This window comes from Gambusia affinis, linkage group LG15, assembly GCF_019740435.1.
Source record: "Gambusia affinis linkage group LG15, SWU_Gaff_1.0, whole genome shotgun sequence".
NCBI lineage: Eukaryota > Metazoa > Chordata > Actinopteri > Cyprinodontiformes > Poeciliidae > Gambusia > Gambusia affinis.
The window spans coordinates 14,376,265-14,398,146 of record NC_057882.1 but is presented as its reverse complement, the minus strand read 5'-3'; the positions used below and the strand labels follow the sequence as shown (position 1 = coordinate 14,398,146).

The window sequence follows — 21,882 nt, the reverse complement described above, 5'->3', positions numbered from 1 at the left end:
TTTTTTTACCATTTCTGTTTAGTCATAAACAGTCTTACTCAGCATAACTATGTGGGGAAAAACATGACAACAGTTCAGCAGTTGCATATAAGAAAGCAATGATAAGCAAGCACAAAATGGGCCTAAATATTGTTATTTTTAACATTTTCCAGATATCCAGTCGAGCAAGTCAGACCACAAACACAGTTAGTAAAAAATCTCCTCTACAACTAGATTTGCCGATGCAGCAGAAAATCTAAATGTTACTGAATAACCGTATTAGTGTGGATGGGACCTAAACACACAGAGTTTCCATAGTGATTTTCTAGTCATCCACTCAGCATGCTTTACACTAGAGCCACATTCACCTAATAGCACTCACAAACAAGCACACAATTATACACAAATATGAAGACTGGTAAACTGCCAGGGGTTAAGTGCTTTGGCCTGGGGCACATCAACATGTGGCAAGAGGAAGCTAGATGCAAACCCTCAAGATTTAGATTACGAAATGAGTTCTCCACCCCCTAGCCACATTCCCTCCATGCAATAAGAAGAGATAAAACATCCTAAAACAAAACTAAACAAATTCAATTTGAGTACATTTTAAAAAGAGATTTTCAAACCAAAAAAAAAAAAAGAGTCTAATGTGCAGGTCATTTTATAATTTTGGAGCTGCAACTGTCTCCTTTACATTTACACTTAACATGACCTGAGAGAACGGGTGACTGTATAAGGCCAAAAGCTAATTCAATCTGGAGAGACTCAGACGGAGAAAGAGAACAGCGATTAAAAAGGTTTATTGACAGACATGAATTTAAAGTTCTTTGGCGCTCAGGCCCTGGCTGTCGTCATCGAGCTGTGAATTGCAATAAGCTCGAATGAGCATTCCCGATGTAGGATAGGAATGTCATCCCCCCGGGACCCGACACTAGTGGTGGAGGTCGGAGAAGGATGGGAGCCTGAAGGGCTGGGCGAGTGAAGGTGGAGGAGGGGTGGAGGAGGGTTGAGCGCGGCTGGAAACAGGAGATGCCATGGATGGAGGTCCTTTTTCAGCTGGGCCTTGGAAGGTGATTGGACGTGACGTGGCTTGGTCCAGCGTTGATAGGACAGCGGCGATGGACGGGACGCTCCGATAGGATGAGGCAGGTGGGGCTTAAGAGTCTTCCAGTTTGAATTTGCGCCTAGGCTTCATCATAGCACTCTGACATGCAACCTGGTACAAAAAAGCAATGCTGTTGAACTCCTATAGAGTTTTTTTTTTTTTGTAATCATATGGATCGCATGTTTACTGTCCAAAGTGGCACTAAACAAAATATTTCTTACCCTTCATGTTTTGTGTAATGAATATTAGAACCGACACATACCACCATCATGCCATCATGATGGTGGTATAAAGTCAAGAATTAACTAGCTGGTAATTCTCATGCACTGGATTGAAATATAAATTTGTAAAGCAATTTACAGAAGCCGTACACCCTGTCAGTTCACATAATGAATCGCTGCCTGAAGCAAACAAATTCAAATGGTGAATTTACATGACTCATTGTCATTTTCAAAATGCCAGAAAAGGCACGAGAACAATTCCCCAGATGTGTCAGATGTAAAGCCCCTTGTCTTTGCTTTCTGAAACACGGTGTTGAAGAAATGACTGCGGTTTCTACAGACCTACACAGAAGAAACCAATTTATGGTGTGAAACGTGCTGCTTTTGAACTAACGGCACACCGAATACAATTATTTGTTTTCTTTTTTTATATATTGCAAATGACTTAATTCTGACAATTTGAGGGTAATATGATTTTATGAATATAGAAAATTGGAGGTGGATATGTAGTTACAGCTGCAGCATTATGTGTAAGTAGGTACTGCAAAATAACAATTCACTTATTCATTGACTTACTGGGCGATTCACAATGGCTCTAATATGTTGTTGTTAAATCACTGTGCTGTACTTCATCCATTCTGTATCGCTGCTCTTTGTCATTTCTTCTGTTCGACACTAGTCAGTGGATTAGTTTGACGAGAAGACTCTGCCTCGCTTTGCAACAAAATATTTAAAAAACGGTTGTAGAGTGATGTTTATTTTGCTAAATTATGCACCTTCATGGCGACATACTATAAACATGGACAGCCACGAGTATCCCTTCCCCTCTTTTTTTAAATGATGAGCTCTTCAACTCGCATTGTATAGACAGAATAAGGAAATGTTTTATTGCAGCTTTCCACTTAGATTCATTTAGTGTCCCGTTGTCATTATTATGTTTGGAAAAGTCTTTGCAGCTTTGAATGACTGCGTTAGAGAGAGGCATGGCACCTAATGGAGACAAGCTCTTTCCAATATAAGACCATCTGTTCCACTGAGCTGTACTACTGGCGGCTGCACACATGTTGGGGGGCCAGACGTGGAAACTTGAGTACCTGTTAAATGTGACAATCTGAAAAAAAAAAAAAAGATATTTTTGAGAGCCTATTGAGTTTGCCAGATCAGTAAAAAGTATTTGATTTATCTTATGCCTGTAAAGGAGTCTTTCTGATGTGCTAATGTTTAATTTGATTGACTGAGTTGAGGTATAAAAGACAGCAGCCAACAGTAAAATACTGCAGAGTAAACCGGCTGAAGTATATGGATTATTCTATGACAAAATGCAATAAACATTGGAAAACCTTTAAGCTGGCATGTTCCATACGGAGCGCTCTCTCCTTTTCCTATAAAATGAATGAAAGCAATAAACCGAGGCTGTTGATTTTGGACCGAGGCATTCACCATGAAGCCATCCTTCTACATGAAACATTTATTTCTCCTAATTCTCCTTGCAAAACCTTTGAGTGGTAATAACACGTTTCTTTCCGCTTGGTCGTGCCAGACGAGCGACAGGAAGACTGTAGGCCATAATTATCCTGTTTGTTCAGAGGCCCACTGCTTTTTATTATTTAAATCTCCCAGGGCTCTGAAAGTGCTGGGAGGCAATTCTTTCTCCAATTTTTTGCCATGCTGTGTTAGTCAGTGTTAATGCCGCTCTTTAATTTCTTGATGCTCTGTTTTGCACAGTGTTCATCAAGAATGTGAAAGATGCCTTAAACAAGAAGAAGAAGTGGCATGTCAGTGTAAAAGCCTCTGTTATTATGAGTAATCAGTTTTTGCATTGGATGCACGGGAAATTGATTGCTTCCAACGCCAACGTTACAAACGTGGTAGTAATTTTCTTTTGTCCTTCAGGCTGACTATGTAATTGTCCTTGAGTAACAGTTATTTATTTACTTTTTACAAATCTTCACTTTTGTTTCCACTACAGTTGTCAGCATGTCGCAAAATAACCACCATATGTCTTGTAATCATTCGGAGTATTTTGTTGACACCAAAATATATGTCTATATTTTTTCCCACAGTTTCAGGAAAACAGGCAATTACAGGCAGTGTGCTAAACCAATGCCTAAGCAAGTTCACAAATTTAATGACAAGCGCAGCAAATTATTTGTTTATACCCTCTAGGTGTGATTATTAGCACAAATTATTACAGAGAACTACAGATTTTGAGGAGGATTGTTTTCGGCATATATAGTAGAACCTCTGAAGATAAATTTTACTCATTCTAAAAGGCACTTTGGACCTTGACAGTTTGTATGTGAAAACAAGTTTCTCCATTAAAATTAAAGGGAATAAAAATAATTTGTTCCATCTACCACATGCAGATTAGCCAAAATATTTGCCACATTCAAAATAGCAGCAATTTTTGACATATTAAAGTCATTGACCCTATTCGCCTTTGTCCTGTGACCAATTATGTTTCGTGTGATGTAGATTTGTGACTTATGAATCATAATGTTTGCAATCAAATGCATGAATAAGAGACTCTAAGCAGAAAGGTCATTGGACAACATAGTTAGTTTTCCTCAGGGAATGTATTGCCAGGATCCTCGAGGCGTCTGTTTTGTGTTTTAAATGTATTTGTGGATTTAGTGCTCATGGCATTCCATCTTCAGTTCTTTCATTAGTTTAAGTTTCCTAGTCCTTGTCTTTAGTATTTTAAATCCATTCTGATGGATTTGATTTGCAGTGCTTACTTGCTGTTTATCGCTGCAGAGTTTACTTCCCGTTATATTTTGGAGCCGGTCTTTCCTTGAGGCCAGACCTCCATTTACATCCTGTTCCTCCGGAGTTTCTTTGTCACCTTTTGGTTGGCATCTTGAGTCATTTTTGTGTTGGTTTCGGTTGTGTTTCTGATTTATGCAATTTCCAGTTTTTGTGTCTTTTATTCCCTGTTTATCATATATTTTCTTACATTTCCTCACCAAAACTTCAGTTACACCCAACACAACTAAAGCAACACTTGGTCTTGGATTCACCACTCCAGCTTTAAGTAGTGTCAGTCACCCCTTTGTTATCTCCTTCTCTTTGTCCTGCTTGTTGTGTCCATCAGAAGTTGTTTCCATTTTCTGTTGTTGTTATTCATAAAAGAATATGAATTCTTTTATAAATTCTTTTACTCCAACTCCATATTAATTAACATATGTCATAGTCTGAGGTGCCAGAAAACGCATGTTTTCAAGAAAATGATCTCTAATGGTATCTTGCAACCCTCTGGAGCCGTGGAAGTGCCTTGCTAGCGCTGATGGATTTAACAACAAAGCTCAATGCAACAGAAAAGCTTGAAAAGTTGGTCTGCAGGCTTATTTAGATCCTAGTTTTTGCTGTTAATGCACTTCATTATAAAGTGAAGTTTATGATGAAATATAGCTACAGCTACCAGGATTTATAATTAAAAACTATAAAAACCACCCACATTAAAGATGAGCTGAGTGGATATTTTATGTCGTACTTTACCAATTGTTCTATACCTCCAACCAACTCCACTCACTGTAATCAGGAGCCTGCTTCTTCATGCTACCGAGGTGGGGGTGGACAGAAGGCGACTACAAACTCTGCACATCATGTACATATGTTACATAACAAGTTGTACAGTTATAGAGTCTAGAGCTCGCTCATAAAATTGACACATTTATGAAAGTAAACTCATGACAACATGGCTGCAGTAAAAAGCAGACAGTACAGGTGACGACGATCCGAAGGCTCCCAGTTTTGCTACTCATTGTCACCTCTGGTCTGAAGAGTGTTGTACTTGCATTCTTCTATGTAGGATTAAAAGAAGACTTGATTTCTCATGTGTATTCAGCCTCTCAGTAACTTTTGGCCATTATAACTTTTTATAGTGTTTTGTCTGATTTTCCATGAGTTTCATGCTCTGTGTTAATGGGGTTGTTTTTCCAAACTGAGGGTTGAGTTGGTGCTTTCGACATCATTGGTCAGTACATCTCAGAAAACATGAATATCATGAAAAGGTTTAATACTTTTGTCACTAACTTTAGGAAACAAAACATATACATAAATTAATTACACAAAGAGTGAAATGTTTCTTTTCTAGTAATTTTGATGATTGTGGTTTACAGATGCAGTTTCACTTTTGAGAAATTTATTTTTCGTGTATCCAGTTATGCCAGGGTTACTCCATCTTAGTACCGATGAACTGATATTAGCATTCCTTAAACTCATGCTACACTGTGCAGATGCTCAGTATGCACTGATGAATCAGTAACCTTGGAATGCTAAATAGTTGGGGGGAAAAAAGCAAAACTAACAAAGAACAGGCAGTGGCAGTGATGTCATGGCAAAAGTAACTGTTCTAATCAGTATGGTACTTTGGGTTTCATCCCTACACACACACACACACACACACACACACACACACACACAATTAGGATGCATCAAAAGCAACACAAATACTTTAAGGCATGAATGAAGATAATGTTCTGCAAAATTCTTCTAATTTCCTCTTAAGAACATGGTTAAAATTCACTGAAGCGACTGTGAAAGGCTCATAAACAATTTTAAATAAGTTACACATGTTAATATCGTTTAACGTGTAAAATCCTTATAGCAGTGGTAACTACACCCAGGCTTTGTTCGGTTAAGGAGTTTTTCAAGACACTTGTCCATGCACAGCACCTGACCAGAGACTTCATTTGATTGCAAATTGTGTCGTTTCTTTGCAGAGATGTTTGGACGGAGAGAAGGCTGGACACCACACTGATTAACACATGACTAATGCATGGAGCAGCACAATGAGACTGTTTGAATAGCAACAGAGAAAATTCAAAGCTAGACTTCCAACCGCATATGAGAACCTGTATGTCAATATTAGCTGCATTGACCTCTACATTTGAATGTCAAACAGTATATTTCCTCAGATTGTGATTGGGAAGGCATTTTTACTGTTTTTTTTTTTTTTTTTTGTTATGTTTTGTTTTTTGTTTTTTTTCTTATACTGTGAAGAAAAGAAAAAAAAAATGTTTCCCAAGTTCGCATAATACTTTGCTTGCCAACACTTTAAATTTAAGTCAAAGAAAATAAAAAAAAAGTCAAGTCAGTCTGTTGACTGTTTGTCAGTTGTCAGGGAGCAGAAAGAGATGAATCGCTAGAGAAACATTCCAAGCACTGGCAGCTGGTACTTGAAGCTCAATATGAAGCATTCGGCAAAAATGTAAAGTGTAGACAGGGACATGCTTTTTTATTTTTGAGCATGTGTGTATGTTGGATCTTTCACGGTATCTGCTGGTGATCCTTCAGAGAATGTGGCAGAGAAACGTTGCTAGCCAATAACACTTGTCCTAAACAACAGCCTGTCCGCCTGACCTTTCATGGAAATTCACACAACAGAGAAAAAGGAAATAGCAAGTCTTTTTGCCACAAGGAGTATTTATTCATTAAGGTAAACAGAGGTAGGGAGAAAAGATTTCTGCTCTCCGTCAAACATAAACCTGTTTCTCTGATGGTAATACTTTTGGTCCCTTGATTATTTTAGTTGTTGCAGAAACCACTGCTTTGACTGATAGTTTTGGGAGAGAATGGACAGCCAGACTATTTAAGTAAATGCAAGTATTATTTGTGAGCAAAACATTTCTCTTTTATACAGTCAGTACAATCAATATTTTTCTCTTAATGTTTAAAATAGTTGGAGACAACTACAGATGCTCTCAGAGTATTGTATCTTATCTCCCAAATAACACATGGATAACACAATAACACACGCTTGAATTGACTTTTGGGGGGCCAACAACAAGATGCGAAAAGTCTAGACTGATTGAAAGAGTTTAAGTGGTTTGATAAAAAACTGTTCTAAGGATTATGTTTTGACAGCTACATCACTGTGGAGTCAGAGATTTACAGTTTTTGTAACAACTAGTCATATCCTTACTTTGAATTCCATATTCTTAGCTCACTGAAGAGCTTTTAAGCTGTGTCTTCTGGGTTCTAGTAGGTCATGTCCTGATGGGTGTTTGTTGGTGGACCCAAAAGCAGCAGAATGAGACATCAAGTAGTATTGAAGATTTTATGAATTAAATTATTAAAAAGTTTGCAAAAAAAAAATCACAGGAAGCCAGATCAGAACAAAAAACATAAATCCAAGGAAAAAGGACAGCATGGTACAAACAAAAAAACTGGACAAATAGAAGCAGTTCTAGCCTGTTTGACACCTGAGGCAAACCACCCTACTGGTGCCCAGTAAAATAGAAACAATGTTAATCTAATCCAAAAAAAAAAACACTAATGCAACAATTATAGAATCAAATAGTGATCAAAGAATGATATTATAAGATTATTTTCTTCTTTCTGCTACCTTTCATTTCATTTTTTTTAAATTAATTTTTTCTTTGTATTGAATTTTTTTCTTTGTATTGAATAAAATTAATAAAGAGAAGAAAAAAAAAGAATGAAATAATCAAATTTCTTTTAAGTTTTGTTTGATGGATACATTATTTTTATAACTAAAGGTAACATAGTTAATTGATTGTGCTATAAAATGGCACAATGTGCCCAGAAAATACATAATGCTGCTCCTTCAAGGCAAAATGGAAAATAATAAAATTGCTGTGATTTATCTCAACTTCAGTACTAAAACCTCCTGAAAATTCAAAGTAATGTGTTATATTTTTCCTCCATTGGTAAATAACATTATTTACAGCATTGTATGAATACATTTCCTTTCTATCAGATGTCCTTAAAGCTGCTTTTTAGCACTCAAAGATCTGTGCAAGACAATTTTGCAAAAAGTGAAAAAGGGTGAAAAAAAAAAAAAAAAAAAACCTTGACGCTAGATCCAGGGAAAGTGAAAGTATCTGGGCAAGTCTGGCTTTGCTGTGGCTTATGGGGCTTGCAATGAGACCCCAGCAGGGCGCTACTGCATCCTCTGCTAAATCAACTGTGTACCAGGAAGGTACTTGAACATAAATGGTGCACTCTTTAGACTCTCCTGAACATTTCAAGCTGTGCATGTCCTCCTAAGGCTTGGAGTGCAGTGTTGGTTTTCTCTAAACAACACTTTGTCAAAGTTTTCAACAATTCCAGCATCTAGTTGTGTGTAAAAAGACGACATATTTAGTTGGCCTTCCTAAAGGCTACACTATTCTGTCTTGTCTATAATAGCATATGAGCAACAGAAGCACTTTTATCTTTTTCTCAGTTGGTGTTGGAGCAATAAAGGACATTTCTGTTCAGTGCAAAAATGAGAAAACCTGTTAATGAGCTGATTGTTTTCATGTCCTGGAAATCCTGCCTTATTACAGTCCATTCTTTTGTATTAAATTGGAACTAGACACTCCTTGTTGTGGCTAGAGAACATGGGAAACAAACTAACAAAGGCTGCAACAATCAAAGGTAGTGTTAGCACTGCAGCACAGATAGTCATTAATGTAGTGTAATAGCATTGGAACGCTCCAATGTTACATTGTTTTCATTGCATTTCAAAGGACAACATGATTTGTTTATTGACTTCTACCATGTGTCTGTAGTCACTATTCAGGCAGTGGTAGATGGTGTTGCTGATGGCATTACCTTAACATTGTTGATGAATAGCCACCATAATTAAATGTCCTTTGGCAATGTCGTATGCTGGTGGATATACATGTTACCCGTTTCAAGCTAAAAGAACTGGTCTCCAGTATAAAAATGTGTAAAACATTTTTGTTGTTTCTTATGATGTTGCCTGGAAAATGTGTTGTCAAAGTGCCTGTTTGTTTGTTTATACATAGTGTTTTAGTAACAGGATAGAGAAATTTGTTGGCACACACCAGGCTTCTTTGTAACAATTCTTGGCAGGTTGAGTTATTTTCTATCTATTATTGTCAGAATACTGTTGCCATATTAATTTATTCCTTTTGCGTATTTAGTATTTTCTTGTGTTCTGTTTTTTGTGCGTTTGGATTCATTTAGTTTACATCTGCCTTTTCTCCTTTGTAGTTCTTTGGGGGGGTCACCAAGTTATCAGTGAGCACAAGATTTTAATCCAATAGAACACATTTGAGATGTTTTATTAAATTTTTTTATGGAACAAGAAAATCCCACCATAGCAATGACAAATACAAATCTTTAGCAAGTGTGTAATGCTATGATGCTAATATACACCAAAATGAGGAACGTTTCAAACACCAATTTACATCAGGGAGTTCTAAAACCTTCACTAGCAAGTATCAAAAATGTAGCCTTGTCAGTCGAGTAAGGAATTTTTTTTTTCTTTTTTCGTTAAGCTAGAAGAGTTGGCTTAACAAGGGGACTAATTTGGACATTTCTATCACAACAAAAATGTCTTCCAGTATGCTTGATCATTTCATGACCTAGTCTGTTAACAGACTCAAAATGCCCATGTAGCATTTAGAAATGCTAAAATGTATTTGACAAACTTCAACAAATTAATACACCACTACTGCACAGCAACAGTGGTGTATTGCAATATATAATCCTTAAGTAATACAGTGACACTTTGTACGTTCATAAATCTGAGCTTTCCTTCTGTTTTTCATCAAAATCAATGTGACTAACATTAGTACCTACTAGTAAACCCCACACACCACTCTACTAGAGGGTAAACTTGTTATCTGTGAGTTCACACACAATACCTTCATGTGTTGAAGAAGATGACTGATGATAAACAAGTTGGCAGTGTTCTGGATCATGAACTACCTCAGCAGTTCCAAAGGTTGGCCGCCTGCCTTTGGAACCGTATATTGGCGTTTGGTGTTCACCTGGAGGACCAAGACAGATTTTTCCTCTTTTCACTGCAAACTTCAGACATGAGGCATTACATGGAGACCTGAAACCCAGAAAAGTTCTCTTGTGACTGGAAGGTGGATATGGGTTGTCAAAACACTTTAAGGATTACCCACCATTGGTGGTTGTTGTGAGCTCGGTGAACGCAGCTCAGTGTCAGCAAAACAACAGTGCTGGTAATTATTTCAGAAGAATCAGGAGTCCTGCACCCTCCTATTTTCTTTTTTTTTTCTTTGAGGAAGCAGCAGATAGATGGGGAGAAGTGCATATGCCTTGGAGTGCTAGTGAAATAGAAACTCACCAAGAAACATTTTTCTGATTCTACCAGGGGAGCTGATATTATGTTTTATTCTGTAGAAGCTCGGGTTCCTTGATGTAAACCAAGTAGCTATAATGACCACTGACTAGTAAGGACGCTTGGAATAAAATGCCTTGTTGCAACGGATATTTTTGCTGAAAATAACAACATCCTGGAGGTTTTACTGAAGGGTTAATAATTTAAAGAGACTCAATAAAATTAATGCAATGGGTTATCTGGGTCCTGGCAGTCAGCAGGAGAATCTATATGAAATAAATCTGTTCATCTTGGATATCTCCCAATCTCGTTTTAGCTTCCTGGAATCCATAAGTAATTCTTTTTCTTCAGAACCAACAATGTTTCGGTCCGTTCAGCTGGGCTAGGTGAGGGTTGCAGGCTTTAAATGCCTGAGAAACACCTTTCAATAGAAGAGGAAAACTGATATATGTTTTTGCAGAAGGGGCCCGATTTGGACAAGTCCTATATGGCACTAACTCACAGTCTGACATTAAAATATAAGACCTAAGGATAGTCCTGTCCTTTGGTAAATGCTGAGGAGGCACAAACGCATCTCTTTCCTTCCAAAGCTGGGTATTTACAGCAGGCTGGTTAACAGAGTTTGGGATTTATTGGCAGTTGTGATACAAGAAAACACAAAGACATGAAAACGTCACAGTTTGTCAAATTGCCTGGGACAGGGGGGGAAAAAAATGCACTGTTTACAAAGCTGTCCAAGGTAGAGGGCCAATGTGCATGTTCCATTACCACAGATGCATTTTTTGTAACTTTTTGTTTATATTCTAAGATTTCTGACCTGAATAATGGAAACTTTTTTCTTGCTAGATGAGGACAAGCTAATCATTTAATTGAATTTTGGAAGAGAGATTCTTTTTTAACGTTTACAAACGATAAATATAATACAGCAGATACCTTTTGTGATATCTTAATTTATAATAGATACAAACTAGTTGTTTCCAAAAATTGAAACCAATAACTGGACCAAGAAAGACCAAACAAGATTTTCTAAGGTGTTCAAACAATACTTCTCTCGTATATGTCTTCGTGGTTTATACACAAATGCTTCTTTACGACCAACTAAACCTTTGTCATTTTTATAACGGATTTAGAAATTGTTGCACATTTGTTTCATATATTGTCACAGTATATGAAACATATACTGTTCCACAGTATATGAAACATATACTATGAACAAAACGGGTCCAGCATTTTTTTTTTCTTTGTAAGTGTAAGTGTCTAGCAGATCCATTTTCAAGCTCTTCATCCAGTCAGAGATGTTTGACCTGAGGACTGCCATTCTGACAGAAGGGGTGTTTCCTGCTGCAGCCAATTCAGCCTTGTACATTTGAGCCGGGACAAAACTCTAATGATCTGAGAGCCAGGATGGGCGGCAGCATAGGTGAAGAGGGTAAAATGAGCCTTGACAAGGATAATGATCATATGCTTTGAGTCTGTTTGTATTCCTGCTTAATGTTTTGCATTTTATTGATGTCTGTGCATGTTTGCCACTTATAAAGACTGCATTCTGATGCTGTCACCTCGGTTCACCTGTTCTTCATGTTGCAATTAAAGCTGCTCCGTGCAGTCACATTAGAGCCAGCTGGTTATCGTGGATCCACCGTCAATATAACTGTTGGGTTTCTTGGCAGTTGTATATTTGATATCTTAAAAATAAAATCGTCCATTGCAGTCCACATTGGTCCTCTAGATGACCATTCTATATGTTTTTGATGGTTATTTTATCCAGACACATGACTAAATGATTGCTTTTTAAAACGACCATACTGAATTCAAGTAAACTATACAGAAAGAAAAGAAAATGCTAATTAAAAATCCTGTCATGAATCCAAACAGTCTAAACTTGAGCTCATTAGCGGTGCATAGCATTACTCCACTATGTAGAGAAGACCCACTCTGACGCGTTAGAGGAATGCAGAAAGTAGATAGGTTGATCCAGTTAAATCACAATTTACAACTAAATACTAAATAATAATAAATAAACTGAAGTAATGACAGATATTTGGTTTTACAGTGAGATGGCTAAAGGTTACAAGAGTTTCTAAGACATCCATAGGTGTGTCTTTAAATTAACTTTTTTTTTTTTTTTTTATTAATCAGAAGCTTACAAAGTGTTTAGCTAATCATCAGGGATTTCCCAAAAAAGTGATGTTAATCTAAACTTCTACTGTACTACAAAATTCTCTAAAGGATTTTACTGGGTTATTTCTGCAAAATAAACCCAGTAATACAAGATAACTCAAAAGTTACTTTAAAGAAAAACAAACAAAACAATACTACAAAGAAAACCCTCTAATTGATAGAACCAAGCAAGGTAATCAGTGACATCATTCAGCCATTTAAGCAGGAAACACTGGGCCGGCCGCTCCCACACTCCTGACCTGCCGCAGATCTACAAGGGACAAACAATGGTAAGTAAAAAGGAACACAAATACCATGAATATACTTTGAAACAAAATAAACAAGTTCAACCAATAGTCCAGAAGTAGTAGCTTAAAACTAAACATATAAATAGATGCAACATATGATGCAACATAATGCTAACACAAACAAACCCGGGATAGTAAATGAAGGAAAGTTGCAAACAAATGTTTAAATGTAAGCATCATCGCCAGCTACAGAAAGTAAATGTATCAAAAATAAGAATAAGGGACAAGTGGTGAAAAAAAACTGAACCACTTTGTCACAACTCATATGACTGTGACAGTTCAACTGGCTTTGCGAGTAGAAAGTCATCTAATACCCAGATTGGTAAAATTAGGTACAACATGCACCAAAATATAGGAATAAAGTTTTACTAAGCAAGTCATGGATCTATCAACTCATTTTTCTTTGCTTCAAACAGATTTTTTTTTTTCCTGTAACGCCTATCAAAGAACAAAGGATGTGCTGTTTTCTTACATATACTCAAGTCTTCTAATTCTTCTGTGAAGCAGAAGACCTTCATCTTGCTTTGAATTCTATACAGAAACCAGCTTTAAAAAAGAAAAAGAGAAAACACATCCAAAACAAGGCCACGAATACTGTCTTGTTTTCATAAACACACACACACACAAAAAAAAAAGCTTCAAAAACTTTCATTTACCAAATACTCTCACACTGCTGTTATTGAGCTGGCATATTTCTTAATGGGCTTGTTGTGATTCAATATAGTTAATGACTCTTACTGAGTGGGTTGAGTTGAGGGACCAGCTGTGCATATCTTCAGTTTTAATAGGCGATTCTTGTACATGATTGTTTGCTTACTTTAAAGTGTATTGTTATTTGAGTGTGAAATAAATACCAGACAAAGCGAATGGCTTTGTATTAGGTCCTGGATGAAACACAGAGATATGCTGTCAAATTAGCAACTGAAGGGCAATATTCTCTTCAGCTGCAGTGTATCAGTTACCAACACTAAAATATGCAACAATGGTGGGTATTTTATTAAGTTGAGTGCCAACTGGCAATATTTGGTAGCGATACAAGCGGACTGCCAAACAGCATTTTTTTTTTTTTTCTTTTAGCATTTTATTTTATTATTTTACAAAGCAGACAGGGAAAGAAACCCAAATCATCCAAGGCCAAGCCAAGTGAAAACCGGACCACCTGTAGTGTTTTCATAAAATCTTTATGACGTCTACCTCTACTTATTACTGGGCTCACGTTTTATTTTTTGTTTTGTTTTGTTTTTTTAAAGGAGTGGTATTTCAGTTGTCAGTTCCAATTCCTTTCTTCCACACATCTCCTCCTCCTTACATTTCAGCCAATTACCTCATGTGTCCCCTTGAGATTTAAGGCAATTAGATGTCAAGCAATGTTCAAAAAAAAAATAATAAAACAGCAGCTAAGATCCTGGTAATATGCAATGCTGCCCTCCAGGGAAACCTGCTTGTTTCGCTGGATTCCTTCCTGCCTGTCAACAACCTTTACCGCACGCGCAGTAGTGATGCGGCATGAAATATCCGAGGTAAAAGGTCAGTGCTGTGACTGAGTCTAGGAAGGATGACATTTCAGTCTCTTGCACACTATCTTTATGCACGGGTCTTTTTGCATAAAGAAAACATGAGTGCTGTTGATCATTGTTTTGTGTATGTTTTGTTCATAATGCAAGTGCGTTGCCTTTGAAAAATATTCCTACTCTTAAAACTTTTATGCATTTTGTCATTTGGAATATCTTAGACCAACTCAACATTGCTCATCAGAATTAACCAATAGAAAAATGTGGATTACTTTTTATAGTCAGACCTTTTTACTCTTATACCCCTGAAGAAAATTAAGGACGGTAAATTGTTATCAAAGGTTAGTAAAAATAATCCAATAGCGATATTTAAAGCCGTAGAGATTCGTTGGGAACATATAGCGAGCAAATAGCAAACCGTGTCTTGGCTTTTGGAAGAAGAAGAAAAAGTCATTGTTTTAAAGACATTCATGGGAAGCTCCCGAAAAAGCCATGTGGGAAGCACAACAAACAAGAAGAAGACATAAACTACTAGACAGGTTAGAGGACAATTTAACCTTTTCACCTGATATGCTATGTGTGAAGGAAAAATATGTGTGTAAATACATTGGTGGTGTTTGGATTCTATTGTGAGGATACTTTACATTATCAATGGCAGGAAAACTGGTCAAAGCTAGTAGGAAGATGGTTAGACATAAATACTTAACACTAATGGAAGAAAACCCATAATTGGCTGAAAAAGACTTGGTATCACCTACCAACATATTAATGGCTCTAAATATGTAGCCAAAACCTGAAAAATGATTTAGATCCAAAACATATTTGTGAGGTAAAATGTCCATGTAAAGTTCAAACCAAGATACAATTGAGAATTTGTGGCAACAACTGATGTTGAAATATTGTCTCCCTTTACTCTGACGGAGCATAAGCAATTTTAATCAGAAATGGGTTCATGTTTGATTCCCTAGATGTACAAAGTAAAAATGTTGCAGCTGTGATTACAGAAAAGATGGTCTTTACAAAGATTTGAATCAAAGAGTGAACAAAAATGCACAATAGCGTCTCAGATTGTGAAGATCTATGAAGCCCTTTCTTTGCATTTCAGCTCTGTGCTACTTTGTGTTGATCCAATGAAATACATAGAATTTTGTTGTTGCAAAAAAATAAGCAGAGAAACAGGAACGTGGATACTTTTGCAATGTGTTGTAAAGCACAAAAACATGATTGCACCAAAAAGGAATAATATAGCAACATAGCAATGTGTATCATTCTTACACTGAAAACAAGAAATGCTGTCTCCAAAAATGCAATTTTGAAAAAAATAAAATTGCCAATTGTAGTCTCACTGAGCCTGCTTTGCAAGGACAGAGATTAGGTAGGAAGAGCAAATAAACAAAAACAGTAACAAAAGAAAAGGACAAAAATAAGGAAATGGGGGAAAAAAAAAGAAAACCAATAAAGAGCCAAATCCAACATGTGTGCCAAGTACACTGCTGTGACCTTTTGCATAGCACTTGACTAAAAACCTGAGAGAATTTTGAACAAACTAAAGTATTAAATTTGTTTTAATACTTTAGAACCCTTAAATTGGTTTAAGGGTTCTTTGCTTTTCAGAGCACGATGTGAAAGCAGAAGATTATTTTTTATATATCCATACTCTTAAAATGAAAAGGTGAGAAAGTGTCAGATAAAAGATTTTACCTTAACCATTGCCGTAAAATAAAAACGGCTTTAACCAAATCTTTCCTGTTTCCATTTACTGGTTTTCAAATGGAGACATTCTTGTACATTATGATCATTTCCTGGTTGTCACTTAAAATAGAAAAATCAATATTTTATCAGATCTGTTCAATGTGTCATGTCATGTAATGGGGTATTGACACCAGAAGATGGCAGCAGAGGTTATCATTATACAATATTAGAATTAATCCATCCGGAATAAACCAGGATGATGGTGCAGCTCCATCTTTATTGCGACTTTGTGCCTTATTTTCACTATATCTGTGACATCTAAAATGCAATTACAGAACTCAGTTTTATTAAGATGTTGCATTTGTCAATGTGCAATTCCATCATTTTGATTCTACTGATAGGATAGAAATTATTTTTTGTACCCTCTTTAATCTCTTCTGAACATGTATTGCTTAAATATTAAAAGGCCTTTGCCATGCTTTTCTACACAGAGAAAGCACATCTATAGAATCCTGGAGACACTGAATTTGGATCTACTGAAACATAAATATGACATATGAACAGACTTCTCAACAAAAAAAAGCTGCAGCTTTTCACCACTTGATGGCAGTCTAACTGTAGTCATCTGTACTTGCTTAGATTTATTTTAAAAAACCACAAACACACACACACAAAAAATCCAATAAAAAACAAACTGACAGATTTTCAAAATCCATCCAGAGCAGCCAAAATGTTGGCAAACAGTGAAAAGGAGAGGAGATGCCCTGTATGATTTCCAAATCTGAATTCTACCCATAAACATCATATGATAGACATGCCACAACACCAGGAGATAATAACAAACCATTAGAAACTCTAAACAACCTGATCATTAGTGCTTTCACAACTATCATTAGTAGAACTATCAGCACTCCAAGCTTAATCACTGAAATAAGCATTAAAAAGTCTGCAATGTTTATGTTATGCTGTAAAAAGTATTTGCTCCCTTATTAATGTCTTGTGCAAGATTTTTTATTTTTGTCATATTTACATGTTTTAGATCTAATTTAAATCTCCAGAAATCCACTTTTCAAATAATTATTTTTGTTAAGAAAACAGATATCCAGACCAACCTCAACCAACAGTAGCCTTCTTTATCTATTAACTGTGGAAGGATTTTGGCCCACTCATCTTTTGCAAAATTTTAATAATACATATATATTGGGGTATTTTGTGCATAGCTAGCGCATATAAAGTGAGACCACAGCATCTTATTTACATTTAAATAAGATGCTTCTCCAAGAACCTTTTATTATTATTGCTATTTTCAGCCAATAATGTGTAGACTTGATAGTTTGCTTCAGATTATTGTACTGCTGCGAATTACAAGTGTTTTTGAGTTTATGGTCACAAATTGATGGCCAGACATTCTCCTTCAAGATGTTCTTCAGGAGAGTTAATGGTTCCATGAAATATAGCAATTTGTGTCGCCAACCATCACACTACCAGCAGCATGTCCAACTATCCATATTATGTTCTATTTCTTGAATTTTGTAGTAGTCAGTCTTACAGAAAGTTCGTCAGTCCAAAGAATGTTATCCTAGATTTCATAGAATGGATCAATTAGATATTTGAGAAAGACGACCTTGGTGCTCTATATGTTCTGACCTTTTCATGTTAGAATGCTCCCCTGGATGTCATTTTTCCCACCAGTCTCTTTGTGACTGTTGAATCTAGAACACTGGTCTTAACTGAAGGAGGTGAGGCCGGCTGTGCTGTAGATGGTATTGTCCATGTAAACGAATGAGTCGTTGTTGAAGTATATTTTTGTAGCTTGACTGTTCCTGGAAACTTGAACCAAGATCTCATGTTTTCTTTGTTTGAAGCTAGTTGTTCTCTCTGGGATTCACTACAACCCAAAAGCCTTAGAATTGGCTTTGTAGCCGTTTCCAAACTAATAGATGTCAGTTACTTTGTTTCTATTGAAACATGATGTGTTCCTTTTTGAGCTCTTTTAGCTTAAACTTCAGATCAGACATCAAGCAGGCAGGAGAATGGCTAGTGAAATTAAACTCAGCTATTCAAAAGACATGCTTTTTTCTATTTATTTGTGTATTTCTAATGTGTAAAAAAACCTTGAGTGGTTAAACAAAAAATCTGTAGAAAGTGCCTTATTTTGTATTTGGTTACTCTTCAAAAATAATGAATTGAATAATTAATTACTACAATAATTGTTAATGCCTACAATAAATGTGCCTAACAAACAAAACATAATTGCTTTAGATATGTCCGATGCTATATGTGAAGCATTAAGTAGTCTGGCTGACAGGCCTTTTTAAACTCGTACACAGCGTCTTGTGATACAGTCACCATGCGTGTTATAAACACGAGGCAGCCTGCTGGCAAAGTTTTAATGTTAAACACAGTGCTGTGTGCTGTGCTAAGATGAATATTCCATTATAAATGTCAAAGCATCCAGTGTTTCTGTGACCTCACTGCTGCATAAAATGACCAGCTTTCTCAGATTATCATGGCAGTTCTTTGGTAGGGATAATTAGATGAATGTGTGCCCTGGAGTTGTTGTTCTGGGTCAACATGGTGACCAGCTCTGTAGGACTTGAAAGTAATGTAATGTAACAATGCACTTAGTATACAATATGAATATGGTTTAGGAACACGCAGTCAACCTTTCAGGATTTTTAGGCTAACATCATCTCAACCCTGTCCTCGTTCTCTACCAGATTGTCTGCATGTAAATCTCCTTTTTATGGGTTGATGATGATTAGCTATACTTTTAACTTCCTTCATGCATTTGGGCTCCAAGTTTTACCAGTTTTCCCTTCTCAAAAACTTTTCTCCAACTCTGTCAGTTCATGTTAGGACTCGGCGAGTGTCACTCAGGCAGGATCGGGGTGAGGTATGTACAAGGTGTGTCAGCGAGATACAGAGAAATCAAAAGCCCGGAGCGCAGACTGAATTAAGGTTAATTTGAACTGATTAGATTAAGCAGCAGGGTTGTTGCTGTGGGGAGCCAGAGTGTCACGGTGTGTCCCGCTGTCAACTGTGTATTATGCTCCATATTTTGCTCTTCAACAAAGATGGCCCTTTATGTGGAGGGATAGCAGATCACATGAGTTCTGCTTGTTGTTACTGCACCAGCATGGCATGCGTGGTGGGAGAGTCAGAGTGGTGCTTCTTGCAACAAGCAAATCATAGGAAAGTTTAGCACAGGCTATTAATAAAACCCACCAAGCATGAACAGATTACTACAGAAGATTTAAGGATTCAGTTTGATGTTGATGATCTTTGCGCTCCAAAAATTAAACAAATCTGTTGTCGTGCCTCACAAAAGTATTCACAACCCTTAAGCCATTTTACATTTTGGTCATGAAAATTTCCAACATGTGAATTTTAATGGGATTTTATTTCATACATTTCATTTGTGACCGCTAAATTTCTAAACTCCACAGGATTTTAATCCAGTGAAACAATTACCTTCAAAAGTAATTTAATCAGTGCTGAAAGTACAATACAAACCCACCGAGACATGATCATCCATCTAATGGCACAAACTAGGCCAGGAGAGCATTTGTTTGAGATGTAGCCAAGGTGTTTATGGTAAATTTAGAGGAATTGCAAAGATCCAGCTTGGGCAAGAGAGTCTGCTGACACTACAACTATTTGTGGAGTACTCTACAAATGTGGCTTTAATGGAAAAATTGGAAAGAAGAAAGCCAATTATGACAGAAAATCATCATAAGAAGTACAATTTACAATTTGGCACAAACTACAAGGTTTCTGCACAGACGAGACCAAAATTTTTGGCTTGCATGCTAAACATCATGTGGTGGAAAACAAACATTCCACACACACGCAACCCCACACGCCACCCATTTAGCATTGATGCTAATTTTTAGCATCAATGTATTCAATAGCATGTGGAGAGTCACAAGCACGTTGAGTAATATAGACTTACTCCATTCAATATGTTAAAATTGGTGTATAAGCTTTGGTGATGAACATATTATAAACATATTCAACACAAAAGTAAAAATTTGATTTATACTTCGTGGCTGTTCATTACCAGAAAAAAAAAAAAAAAGCTCATCTCTTTACACCAAATTAATTATTGTTTATAAACCATAAATTCTTATGAAATACTGCTTATCTGCTTAGATACAGCAAATTTACAGTTGATAAATTTTGCAAAAAATCAGATGTTTACTTCGTGGCAGTTGGTTACCAGAAAATGTGCTCATTGCTTAGCAACAGATTAACAACAAATATTGTTATTGTTCAAAAAACATAAGATTTCTTCTGCTCTTTTGAAATATTACTTATCGTACACTTCTTAAGAATTGTGCAGTAGGGGAATTTTGCAGAAAAGTGAAAAGGGTTTTTTTTTGTGTATGTCATTGGTGGTGGATATATTATGAAACAGACATTCAACACTAAAGTAAAAATCTGATTTGTACTTCGTGGCAGTTAGTTACGAGAAATAAACACTCATCTCTGAACACCAAATGAATTATTGTTTAGAAACCATAAGCTCATTTGAAATTCTGCTTACCTGCTTAGACACAGGAAGTTTAGAGTTGATCAATTTAGCAAAAGTAAAAGTTAGATGTTTAATTCGTGGCGATTGGTTACCAGAAAACACTGTCATCGCTTAGCAACAGATTAACAACAAATATTGTTATTGTAAATTTAAAAAAAAAACAATAAAAATCTTTTTTTGCTCTTTTGAAATATTAATTATACTACTTAAGAATTATACAGTTGGGGAATTTTGCAAAATAGTGAAAATGTTGGGGTTTTTTTTTCTTTTTTTGTCATGCTAATGTTTTTCTCTTTACTTTTCATCCAATATTTTTAAAAACTGCTGATTTCCTACACTGCTAGTTATTGGACATAAATCTCTGGCTGCCATCATTATGTGAGTAAATGAGCCACAACCACCAAAGGGAATTAGCTTGTACTAGCGGATGGAACCACGTTTAATAGGCGTGGATGTAATTGCTAATTTTGGCACATTAGCCATTGATGTAAAACCTTTAAGGGGTGTTCCACTCTGCATTGTTCTATATCTATTAGAATCCACATTTGAAGCTGTTTTCCATATAATAGTTTGCATTCAATCTGAATAAACCTTTTCTGTTTTGGGTCAGTCAGGATTGCCAAAATTATTCCTTTTTTTCAGAAGGAACAATGAGAGAACGATTTCATAAGAGATATTGTTTTTATTCCTTTCTTCAAACTCAGAATTTCCCAAACATTTTCTTAACCTAGGATTTCACTTGCTGGCTGTTCTTTTGAGTTGTTGCTTCAGTATTGTCACATAATGTAGGTTCCCCATAATGCTATGTACTTCTCAAAACGGTTAAATATTGTGGAAAAGTTAGTATTAGCCTAAACCCAGACTTCCTGCTCCCCAGCTTGTCTGGGGAATGCAAAGTCGTTTGCAAAACCAGCTGAGATTTCTGTTTAAAATATCCTATTTTAATTTAGCTTTTCTGAGACACTTTATTTTGGATTTTATTATCTGTAAGACATAATCATCAAAATTCCAAAGGATAAAGAATTTTATTATTTCAATACATTTTATTCAGTTTGACCAAAAATACACTAACACATTTTAAAAAAATCTTGCATTTTTTTGAGATGTGCCTGTATTTTTTGAAGTACAGCATTTCTTCCTGTAGAAACACCTAGACAACACAATGCCTCCTCCACATTTTACACCTTGGAAGGGGATCTGAAGCAAGCTTCTGATTTTTTTCCCCCAAATCTAACGTTATGTTCAAACACTTTAATTTTCCTTTCAACAAGAAAACTGGAATTGTCTCCAGATATTAAG

The 21,882-nt window shown here is 36.3% G+C and overlaps 1 long non-coding RNA gene across 2 annotated transcripts; it reads right to left on the bottom strand.

Moving 5' to 3' along the window:
• Positions 1 to 1,025: 1,025 nt before the first annotated feature.
• LOC122845171 lies at positions 1,026 to 20,663 on the bottom strand. Of its 2 annotated transcripts, XR_006372987.1 has the most exons (4): positions 20,596 to 20,663; positions 9,930 to 10,123; positions 2,296 to 2,416; positions 1,026 to 1,195 (listed from the first exon to the last, which is right to left on the bottom strand). It is a non-coding gene; the product is annotated as an uncharacterized LOC122845171 (long non-coding RNA). The 2 variants fall into 2 exon arrangements; XR_006372986.1 differs by lacking the exon at positions 1,026 to 1,195 and having other exon boundaries at positions 1,903 to 2,416.
• Positions 20,664 to 21,882: the final 1,219 nt, after the last annotated feature.